Genomic DNA, 8,761 nt, shown 5'->3' on the forward strand with positions numbered 1-8,761 from the left:
TTCTGGTTAGGTTTTGACAATTCTTGGTTTTTAAAGCTGTGTTTCTATGTTTGTGTGTTGTCAGCAATGCATCAAATTTAAGATGTTTTCACTTATGCATTGGCACAACTGAGGTTGGAAGAAATGAAAACATTTTAAATTGGATCTTCCTCTAACAGGATGAAGAATTATAGACTAACACTAGCAGGTAACAAATGGAGATCTTTGAGTTCTTTTTGTTATTCTAAGATAGCAAGTAATATTCTAGACTCAGTGGAAAATTCTTTTCTAGTTTTACATTAATATGTTGAATAGTAGCTTTGCACATCAAAACATTATGGATTTTCTGTCTTATGGAGTCCTGTAGAAAGTTTCTTGATATTCTAAAGTAAGTTTGTTTGAGTTACTGCTTGTGTTTTATACTTGGGTGTGACAGATTTTCAGCCACAAGAAAAAGTGGATGCTGAATTTTTCACACCATGTTAGTCTGATAGGTTTAGAAGACTGATTATTGACATTTGCCTCTCATTATCCTGTTTCTGCTATTGGAACTTTTGCATGCTACCTGAAAATAGCATAAACAAGCTAAAATAATACTGTTCAATGTTTTTTCTTTGAGCCAAACACCATAGATTTTTGCTGTTTATACAGCACAATTTATGAACATAATTTGCATAAAATATATTTTAAAAAGTTGAGTCTGATTTATTATTTTTTAACCGACAAAGTAGCTTTATCTCTCTTTCCACTGAACTTTTTCTTGCTTCATGGAATTGTTCCTTATGACTAAAATAAGCACTTAAAATACTAGGCCACAACCAGATTTTAAGACTTCCCTGGACTTCCAAATTGGAATTATTACTTAATCCAGATTCTTTTTGGCCTGCATTGCTGCTGAATCCTTCGGTGTTTAAGAAATACTTGGAAAGCCCATCTCCCTCCCCCCTCTTAACAAGGCTGCTGTCATAACCAATCGACACTGGTGCTCCCATCAATCTTTCAACTGAAAGAAAAAGAAGTCTCTTGTGACTCCTTTCTGTGCTCACAATAGTGATGGCAGTAAGTTATGAAACTATTGTAGAGCATGTTTCATTCATTCATTATCTTAACACATTTTCTCAAGCCTCCAACTAATTAAATACATTTTACTTCAACAACACAAGATTTTTAATAGTATTAAAAACCCTCGCTTAAGGAACACCTTTGTTCACTGTATAAGAAGTATAAGAAAACATTACTGCAATAGAACTGCTATGGAGCCATACCAAGTGAAGAAGATAAGGCATGTGGAAAAGGACTCTAAGATGAAAAATAATAAGTAAGTTATAAAAATGCTCAGAATATATTCAGTTACTGTAAAATCAAATTGAAGGAACTACTTTTCAGAAATAATATTTAATAGGAATGTTTCACAGATGTATTTTTAGTTTTACTTTATTTGCAAAACATCCTTTTCTTCTAATTTCTTTTACATAAAGAAGGAAACTTACCTTCTGAAGACCATCTAAATGTCCCTAAAAAAAACCCCAACATCAATAAAAAAAACCCAAAACAACAAAAAGCCACAAAACAGAAAAATTGAGCCCAAAAGATAGCACGTTAACATAGCCAACCTCAGGGCGTGAACAAACTTGTTTCACCACACTATGATGCATACAAGACAATTGTGCATTTCCAATATATTTAATAAGCAGGATCTGTACTGATACATAGAACAATTATAAAGCCGATTTTCTGGGAAAAATTAATATGGTTGAATTGATTTGGGGGCTGTGTTATGTGTTTACAGTTTTTTAAAATGAGGACAGTTTAATTTGCCACAGATGTGTAGGGTTTAATTTATAGCCTTAATAGTGATAGAGATGGATATTTATTCTTACTACACCCAGAGACCAGCATCTATAAAGAAAATAACACAAATGATATTACTTATCAGTAGTTAAACTGAAGAAATCATCAGGTAATTTGAAGTACAAATAAAGGCAGTTCCTCAACTAACAAATTTACTGAGAGACAGAGGTTGAAAGGTAAGAATATAATGCATAAAGTATATGTCATATTGAGCCTATTCCTTCTTAATTTTTACGTGCTTCCTTGAAAAAAAAGCATACAAAAAAAGAAACTCTTTCCTCCCCCCCCTCAAATCCCAGTATCCAATTAAATGTTTATTCTCAACTCCCACAATATTAAAAGTATGCCTTTTTAAAACATAAACATATAATACACGAATGAAAGCTCCATCTTGTTGCAAGTCAGTCTGTTGACCTATTTTAAACATAAGGAGTGGGTGTTTCTGTGAGGAAACCTCGGGAAAACATTGCTATATAGCCTTAGGCATGTGTTGTGGTTTAACTCCAGCCGGCAGCTAAGTACCACACTGTTGGGGAAGATGAAATAGGAAGGCCTTACAGATATGATAGCCTTGCAAAAGATGATGAGAATATGGAAAATATGAGCAAGATTGAAATGGAAACAAGATTCGAGTTGTAGAGCACCTAAGAGAACAATGGCATGACCAGGGCAGGTAATCCCCCCTCTTGATAGAACAATGCCCTCTGCCCAGGCAAGTCCAAGGGTCAGAAACATGATCCCATATGGTAATGAGACGATTCTTATAGGCTGTATGTAAATGCTGTAGGACATGTAGTTTGTCTTAGATTGGTTAAAGAAGAGTTGAATATTCAACAGAGAAGACAATTTATTGTATTGTAAACGGCAAATCGCTCTCTTTTAGCTCTCTTCTTTCTGCTCTCTCTCTCTCTCTCTCCCCTTTCTGCTGGCCTGCTTGGAGTCGCGTCTTGCGACTCAGCAGGCCTCTCACCCCCACTCTATTTCGCAATAAACCTTCATGTTCTAAAACTCATCTTTAGAGATCTTGTCCCTATTTTTACCCCCATAACTAAACCCCACGGAGTCAATTCTTACACCACACAGACACTTGCTCACTTCCCCCACTCCGTGGAATGGGGAGGGGAATCAGAAAAAAAAGTAAAACTTGTGGGTTAAGAACAGTTTAATAATTAAAGCAAAGTGATTTGCAACTTCCTCCTCCTGAAAATGCAGTTGAGACATAGACATAATTGAGGTTCCCCATCTGCAGTTACTTCTTGAGACTAGCTATAAAATGGCAAAGAAGTCATGTTACTCAAGCCAGAAAAACATGAGCCAGAAAGAAGTAAATCTCCTGTGATCGTTCCTCCCAAATGCATCTTTCTATGCTGTGATATTCACACTTGGACAATAGACTTCCCAGCCTTATAGAGAATAAAAGCAAATAATTTTGTGTATAAACCCTTGAGCACTATATCACAGTTGTTTTATATACCACCCCTTATGGTATATATACCAGATGAACTAAAGATGCAGACAATAGCAGAGGGATTCAAAGAAAAGCTAAGGCATTCAGAATAATGTTAATCAGTGGCACAAAACCAAAGCCTTTTTAATCTGTAACTCTGTTATGAATATAATTTGACTTGGCAAATCAAAGCAGACACTTTAAGCTTAAAGGCAGCCATTGATACAGAGAGCTTTAAACTAGACTTAGCAGGGGAAGGGGATGTGGTTTTGAGCAACAGAGAAGAGCCAGGGGCTGTTGATGTATTAGGAACCAGCAGAGAAACATCTGTGAAACACCCCAAAGTAATTGGGTTGTGTTCCTCTAAAAAGGTCACAAGGTAGGTAGCCTAGCTGAAGTGCCTCTGTACCACTGCATGCAGCATGGGTAACCAAAATAGCAATGAACAGGTTGAGAGCTTATGAGTAAAAATTGGGGGCCAAGCCAACAAAAGAAACCTTGTGGCTGGTGTTTACTACAGGCCACCCGATTAAGGGGAGCCTGTTGATGAAGCGTTCTTACTTCAACTACATGAAGCATCGCAAATGCAGGCTCTGATCCTGCTGGGAGACTTCAGTCACCCTGACATCTGCTGGAAAAGCAGCATAGCAAGCTGTAAGTGCTCCAGGAGACTTTTGGAGTGCGCAGAGGACAATTTCTTAATCAAGGTCTCTCCAATGGATGTGAAGAATAACAAGAAGGGCTTCTACAGCTACACTGGCTAGAAAAGGAAGACAAAAGAAATTTTACCCCCCGATAAATAGGACAAGGGATCTGGTGACAGCTGACATAGAGAAGGCAGAGGTACTCAACAAATTTTTTGCCTGTTTTCAATGAAAATCTTTCTTCCCACATCTCTCAAGTCCCCAAATCCCTGAATTTAGGACCTGCCATTCCTAAACCCATGCTGACTGGGACTGATCACCTGGTTGTCCAGTACGTGACGCGTGATGGCACTCAAGATGATCTGCTCCATAATGTTTCCTGGCACGGAGGTCAGGCTGAAAGGCATCTAGTTCCCTGGATTTGCCTTCCAGCATTCCTCCCAAGTTGCCTGCCCCTTTTTCCAGAGGTGATACACTCTCTTTTTTTTCCCCAAGTTCTAGCCAAAGCTCTCTGTTCAGCCAGGCCAGTCATCTTCCCTGCTGGCTCATCTTTCAGCACGTGGGGACAGCCTGCTCCTGCGCCTTTAGGATTTCCTTCTTGAAGAATGTCCAGCCTTCCTGGACTCCTTTGCCCTTCAGAACTGCCTCCCAAAGGACTTTGTCACCCGGTCTCCTAAACAGGCCAAAGTCTGCCCTCTGGAAGTCCAAGGTGGCAGTTCTGCTGTCATTCCTCCTTCCTTCTCCAGTAATGGAAAACTATATCATTTCTTGTTCACTATGCCCAAGACGGCCTACAACCATCACATCACCCACCAGTCGTTTTCTGTTCACAAACAGCAGGTCCAGCAGGGCACCTTCCCGAGTTGGCTCACTCACCAGCTGTGTCAGGAAGTTCTCTTGCACACACTCCAGGAACAGGGATCAGCCCACCACACCCCTTTTTGGCATCCAACACGGGGCACAAGTTAACAACAGTTTTAATCTGAGCATGCTATAGCTGTTGTAGTTGTTAATTGGCAGGGTTTTATGCTGGTCACAGAGCTTGTTCACTCTATTGTACAACAGCATTTAGGGCTTGTTAGTGGCTGCTTCCAACTCTTGCTATTTGCTGTACTGCTTATCTCTCTATTTTGCTGTGCCTGGGAACATTTTGATAAAAGCAATGTACTTGGGCTGGCATTGATGTAATTCCTGTGCTGGGTGAGCTACCTTGTGGGAAGAATGAGGGATTACATCTCCCTTTTCTCTGGGATTGAGGCAGCTGGCTTCGTTGCATGGGCTCCAGAGGTTCTTGTACATCCTTGTGTAAGCTGTTTGATTCTGTTATCTAACAAACATCATTGGCTTTTTGTCGAGTATGTAGGACCTGGTTTCATCCTGGCATAAGAGGAAACAACTTGTCAGTGAGGCCACAGAGAAACATAGAATAGTTTGGATTTGAAGGGACCTTTAAAGGTCATCTAGTTCAAACCCCCCTGCAATGGAGGTTGACATGCCCTGAGGCGGTAGGATGTGTGGGAGGATTTAGGCAGATGCCTAAGGTGGTTATCACCTCTGATAGCCTGGGGTTTTATGCCTGGACAGGCATGCAATCCCATTGAATTGATGTGCTACTTGACAGAAGGGTGCCTTGCCTACCCCAATGAGACTCAGCAGTATTGGGGCATGACCTGTGCTTATTGAGCCTCTGTTCAGCACCATTAGAGGAGCAGAGGAAGGAGGGCCTCTACATCTGAGGACACAGTGGCTGAGACAAGGACCCAAACCCCAACTACAGTAATCACCCCCGTAGTCAAAAAGAAACACTGGATGTGCAAGTTGACAGGTCCATACCATTGATCAGTAAGGGAGGAGGAGGAGGAGGAGGAGGAGGAAGGGCCTGATCAAGAAGCTGGTTCTTTGACAAAGAAACAGGAGGAGGAAGTGGCAGACTTCACCCAAGAGGCAGAAACCACATGGTCCCTAACCCTGAGTAAGTGAACTTCAAGATCTGTGGAAAGATTACAGGCTTCAGCCAGGCAAGTGAATTGCCTGATTGCTCTGATGCAGGGATATTGGGGGCCAACAGTCAGGAATTAGAGGGTAAGGAAGCCCAGCAGCTGGTATCCTTATCTTGGGACTGGCAAATTGACAAAGAGATCGGAAGAGAGGCAACAATTCTCAGTGTCTGGAGGTGACTCCTATTGAGTGTGAAGGTGAGATATCCCCTCAAGGATGATCTTGTAAATTACCGAGGGAAGTGGACTATTACTGAGGAAGACATCTAGTATTTGAGAGAATTAATGGTGGTGAAAGTCATCTACAGTGACCTGGACAGCAACCAGGTCTCCAAAGATCTGAATAACATCCAGTGTACATGGGCCATGTGGAGGAGGTTTGTCTGGAATGCACTAGTGTTGTACTCCTACACCCTGCCAATGATGAACTGGCCAGACTTCAATATGTCAACTGTGGAGAGATTGTCCCACCAGCTCCAGCATTCCAAAGAGAATCTCTCATCCTCCTCATCTCTGTGGGCCAGCGTCTTGGCTGTCAGGGGTGCCTCACGGAGCCAGCCTCTCTCAGCCAGACATAAAGGGAACCCCAGGATCATCTTATGTGACCAGAGGGAGGACATGAGGAAGTGGGATGGTGAGCCCACCTCAAAACTAGAAGCCCACATATGTGACTTGCAGAGGAGGACAGCTGCTAAGAAGAGGCCATGTGAGAAGGCTTTTGTTCCAGGTGCTGTTGAGATGGTAGAAGGCAACTGGCAACCAGCAATCCCCCAGATGCAGAAGAAGGGCTGAGTGCACCTCTCCTCTTGATTTTGGTGAAAGGGCTTCTTGTCTGACACCACAGGGGTCGGATAGTGAATACTCCAACGAGGAATAGAGGGTCCCTGCCTTCAGCCAGGCAGTGGAAAGGGATGACTGAGTGTACTGGACCGTACGGGTTCCATGGCCTGGCACATCAGACCCCAGGGAGTATAAGGTGGACACTAGTGCACAGTGTACCCCAATGTCATTGGGGTACAAGGGGGTGGAACACATCTGGATTTCTGGACTGGCGGGGGGGTCCCAATTGTCATCTATGTTGGAGGCTGAGGCGAGCCTAACGGAACAAGTGGTGAAAGTACCCCATTGTGACTGGCCCGGGGGCTCTGTGCATCCTTGGCATAAACTACCTTAGGAGAGGGTACTACAAGGACACAAAAGGATACCAGTGGGCCTTTGTTGTAGCTGCTTTGGATACAGAGAAGACTAAACAACTGTCTACCTTGCCCAGACGTTCAGAGGATCCCTCTCTTGTGGGGTTGCTGTCAGTCAAAGAACAGCAGATGCCAATTGCTACTATGACAGTGCACCGGCAGCAATATTGCATCATCCGAGACTCCCTGTTTCCCATCCATGAGTTGATTTGTCAACTGGAGAGCAAATGGGTGATCAGAAAGATTTGCTTGCCTTTTGGTAGTCCCAAACGGCCAGTGCAAAACTCTGACAGAGGGTGCAGGTTAACAGTGGACTATTGTGACCTGAACAAAGTCATGCTGCCATTGAGGGACATGCTAGAACTCTTATATGAACTGGAGTTGAAGGCAGCCAAGTGGTATGCCACAACTGACATTGTCAATGTGTTTTTCTTGATCCCTTTGGCAGCAGAATGCAGGCCACAGTTTGCTTTCACATGGAGGAGTGTCCAGTACACCTGGAATCAAGTGCCCCGGGGGTGGAAGCACAGCCCTACCATTTGTCGCAGACTGATCCAGACTGCACCAGAACAGGGTGAAGCTCCTGAGTACCTGCAATACATTGATGACATCACTGTGTGGGGCAACACAGCAAAGGAAGTGTTTGAGAAAGGGAAAAGAATAATCCAGATTCTTCCAAAAGCTGGTTTTGCCATAAGACAAAGCAAGGTCAAGGGACCTGCACAAGACATCCAGTTTTGGAGAATAAAATGGCAAGACGTAAGTTTTCACAGACCCAAGAGGTGTGATCAATAAGATTCAGTTCAAAAGTTGTTGGTACAGAAGCACAGCTCCTCTTGGCACTGTGATTGCCTGTGCTACATTGGATGTTCAAAGGAAACGCCTGCTCTACACATCACGCAACTGATGCTACATGGAGTAAGTGGGGAGCATTAATCATGCAATGGGCTCAAATGGGGAATCCCAACCACCCAGGAACCCTGGAAGGGATTGTGGACTGGCCAGAAGGCAGAGATTTTGGAGCATCACCTGATGAGGTGGCTTGTGCCCAAGAGGCGCCAACATATAATGAGCTATCAGAAGGTGAAAGGCAATATGCTCTGTTTTCCGACAGATCCTGTTGTGTCGTAGGAAACCATTGGAAGTGGAAAGCAATGACACATCAAGTTGTTGAAGCCTCCAAAGGAGAAGGCAAATTTAGTCAGTTTGCAGAAGTGAAAGCCATCCAGCTGGCCCTACAGATTGCTGAAAGAGAACAGATTGCTGAATGAGAACAGTGGCCAGTACTGTATGCAGACTCATGGATGGTGGCAAATGCCCGGTGGGAGTGGCTACAGCAATGGAAACAGATCAACTGGCCGTGTGGAGGTAAACCCATCTGGGCTGCTGTATTGTGTCAAGACATTGCTGCCCGGGTAGAAAAACTTGCTGTAAAGGCACATCACGTAGTTGCTCACACGCCCAAGAACCATGTCCCTGAAGAACATCAAAACAACAAGCAGGTAGACCAGGCTAACAGAATTGGAGTGGCTCAGGTGGACCTGGACTGGGAAAGTAAGGGTGATCGATTCATAGCTTGGAGGCCCCATGACACATCAGGGCATCTAGGGAGAGATGCAACGTACAGATGAGCTTGTGATCGAGGGGTGG

At 43.4% G+C, this 8,761-nt stretch overlaps 1 pseudogene; it reads left to right on the forward strand.

Moving 5' to 3' along the window:
* Nucleotides 1-5,493: 5,493 nt before the first annotated feature.
* On the forward strand, nt 5,494-6,710 carry LOC146422078 (uncharacterized; annotated as a pseudogene).
* The last annotated feature ends 2,051 nt before the right edge of the window (nt 6,711-8,761 follow it).

This window comes from Lichenostomus cassidix, unplaced genomic scaffold (genome assembly GCF_008360975.1).
Source record: "Lichenostomus cassidix isolate B80296 unplaced genomic scaffold, HeHo_3.0 HiC_scaffold_905, whole genome shotgun sequence".
Classification (NCBI taxonomy): Eukaryota; Metazoa; Chordata; class Aves; order Passeriformes; family Meliphagidae; genus Lichenostomus; species Lichenostomus cassidix.